This window comes from Squalius cephalus (genome assembly GCF_949319135.1).
Source record: "Squalius cephalus genome assembly, chromosome: 8".
Taxonomy (NCBI): Eukaryota; Metazoa; Chordata; class Actinopteri; order Cypriniformes; family Leuciscidae; genus Squalius; species Squalius cephalus.
The window spans coordinates 1161874-1165535 of record NC_137129.1 but is presented as its reverse complement, the minus strand read 5'-3'; positions in this window follow the sequence as shown (position 1 = coordinate 1165535).

Genomic DNA, 3662 nt, shown 5'->3' with positions numbered 1-3662 from the left:
GAAGACCTGGTAGACAAAAGCTGAGGGAACTCGCCAGTATGATTGTAGGACAATATCCTGCCTCCTTCAAGCTGACAGAGCCGTTTGGAAACAAACCTTTTGCAAAAGATGGTTCTGAAACTCTCTTTCGTCAGCTGGAACACAGAATTGAAAACATGAAGAGGCCACAAAGCTCACTGAAGAGGCGAGCAGGGGGTGAAAATTCAACAAAGAAAAGGGCCAGGAATTCAGATCTGTATGGATGTGTGGCGTGGGATCCAATCATTGAGGGGACTGTGTGTAGAGAAGACCTGCTGTCTAAACGAGATGACTTGAAACGTGCCTTTCAAACCCGGGATCTTCAGGTGGGTCTGCAATCATCCATTATTTTCTTGTGTTGTAAGGACACGTGAAATTGTAGGACACATTGTGAAATTGTAGATCGTCTGACATCACTACGCCCATAGTCTATTGAAATTGATACCCTGTTTTATTATTTTAATTGGTTAGTTTGACTAACTGTTCGACTGTTTGACTAACTGCCTCATATCTTTAGGAGTCATCTGTTCGAAAATTGATGACTGAAACATATCCCATTCAGCGTGAAATCCTCAACGATGCTGATACCCCTATTGGCGTTGTAAAGGACGAGTGGCCGTTCCTGTTTGAAGTTCCTCACCTGTTTGATCATGCATCTAAACTCCTTGGCTTCTCTGTACAAAACAAGCTGGCACAGGTGTGTTGTTACTGTTATTATAATGATTGTGCTGTGCTGCTCCATATGGAGAGAATTTTGTCTTTATTAATCAATCAAAAAAAGATTTGCAACCAAAAAGAGAGTTGAGACCAAAAAAGATAAACTTGCAACCAATCAAATAGAATAAATTGGATGAACAATCAAATAGAATAGATTTTTTTTTTTTTGAGACCAAAAATCAGGAAGTGGCAACCAAAAAAGCAGAACATTTGAGATCAAAACAGAACAGGTTGCAAATGAAAATGAAATAATTTGATTTTTTATTTTTTATTTTTTTTTCAAAATTCTCTCCATAGCTGCATTTTTTGGAGACCAAACGAAAATGAGTGTTAGTCTTATGTACCTGTACAAAATTAACACCTTGAACCTTGAACAGGAACTTTCCAAAAAAGAAAAGGGGATCAATGACTTCCTTGACTCCAAAAGGATGAAGACGGGTGAAGGTCCAATACAGCTCATCTGTGGCATTGCAAAATACTTCAAGGAAGACTCTTATAAACTCTTCGACAAAAAAGAGGTAGATGTTGTAAATTTGAAACTGTGTGCAAGATAATTATTTGCATCCAGTGGTGAACCAAGTAACCAATCACAGTATGAAGTATAGATTCCCCTAATTGTACTGCTGAAATTCTCTATAAACTCTCTCTCTATAAACTATTTACATTAATGTCTGTGCTTAATGGCTACCTCTGTCTGATGAAGACACTAGCAGATAGTCAATTTGCCAGCAGGTTTGTGTGCACTGGAAACATTAATTCATGTGTCATGTCTGTCACCAAAACAGATCTCTGCAGATCCTGAAGTCGAACTCCCAGTGACCCCATGCATCCTAGTCAGAGGTTTGTAGTTAATTTTTTTTTGTATCTCAGCGAGCTGTTTTATAAGCTGTTGTTTTGTCGTATTTATTAAAGAAATGTTTTGCTTGCCTTAAAATATAGGATTATTTTTTTTGTACATGATGCTCAGAATTGTTATTTTTTTTCTTTATCTTTTTTTTTTATCTGTGTTTAAGGTGACCAGCAATTCAAGATTGCTCTTGATGGGTTACTTGTCAATGACCACATCACCTCTCCCATTGTGGCCTTGAGCTACGTCTTCTCCATGTTTTATGTCTGCAACGTTCAATACCCACCGGAGATGGCTTTTACTCTCGAATTCATGCAAAGGTAAGCACTCATTGTTTGGAAATACTTTGTAAATGTGACTTTGCCGTGCCTTTCTGCACCCGACCTGCTTTTTGTCAATCCACACCAAACCCCTTTGTCTGAGATGTACAAGTTCAAAATGTGTCGCCACATGCTGTGAGCTTTTAGATCTGCTGTTATTGGCTTATGATCCCCCTGAATATGGATTTGTTCGTAGATTTCGTAGCTCCCTGTTGAAGACTATTGTTGGAATAAATGTGTCATATTTTTTAAAATGGCAGGTAACATGCTTTTTGCTTTACATAGTGTCCCAAGTCAATCAAAAACAAAACAAACATAACATGATTCTAGTTGGGAAATGGAGCAAAAACATATTTTTCTTAGAATGGTTTCTTGACACAAAATTCGTTTGAGCTATCTCTTTAAAACCATTAGCACCTGAGACCAGGTTATGTCAGTGGTGGTCAAACCTTTTCATGTCAAAGACACACAATCTGAAATGTATTTGGCTGCAGACTCCAACCTCAAAATATGTTGTTCCAGGAACCCCCTCCAGAAGCAAAGACTAAACATATTCATTTAAAAAATAATACATGCTGGATTCATGCCCAAATGTTAATACTTTGATGTGTAACATGCACTGAATGTCACAGTTGCTCCACTCCATGTTTGAGTAACCCCCAGGACAGTCCGTGTTCAAATGTGCTGTTACACCTTTTGATAGGACGATGTCAACTGTGTTTTCTATCCCCTTCTGTGTTCTGTGCATTTATAATATCCCTGCACACATGTTGAGGATGCATGCTGTCATGTGTTGGTGATAAGCAGACTTCTCGCCCTTGCAAACATTTCTGTATATGCGCAGTGTGAATGCATGTGTCTTGAAAAGACAAAGGAAGAGATAAGCTTAGCCACTGGCACCAGCACCACAACAACATTGGGTACTAGACAGATGGTCAACTAGAATGATAGAGAGGTTCACACATAGGGGCATATTGAAGAAAACAAATGTATGATTTTATTGAACTGCTCCACTCCTGTCAAGTCACACTACACGTGCAAACTTTGTCTGCATCTCACTATAATTATTATTTTTTTCTCAGAGTTTTCTTTGGGATCAATCCTGAGCGAGGCTCCAAGGCAGAGAAGAAGGGGAAGAAACAGCACTGCATTCCTCCACAGGTGTGCAAGCTGGTTTCTCAGCTGAAGGAATTTGAATGCAAGCAGAAGGAATCTGAGTGGGCCATTTGAGCTGTTCTCAAAGCTCAGAAAATACCTTTTTGGACTGAATGTACACACGCACACACACACACGCACACACGCACGCACACACACACACACACGCACACACACAGGCAAATCCAAAAACATGGGGCTTGGGAGTAGAAATACAGATTTTTACAGTATGATGTGAGTTCAGATGTTTTAACTAGATGCCCACAACACACATGCTGCAGTTTCAAATCCCCCATGTTAAGGGGGAGGGAAGGTGGGCGATATTTGTCATTCCAGGTAGAGCTTTGCCTGTCAATGTGGCCTGTCTGTTAAGTTTTATTTTTTGCAGAAATCTCTTTATGGCATGTTGCACAGAGTCATCCTTCTAAGGTCATGGTTGTTATTGCTGCACTGATGTTTTATAGAAAAGTTGTATAATGTAATACTTCTAATGTTTTATTTGTTTTTTGTAGAAAGGTCAGACATTGGTTGCAGAGCTCTGCTTGTCGGTGTGATATGTGGAGTTGGAGGTGTAGGTTTCTGCATCCTCCTGGAGGGGGCTCCTC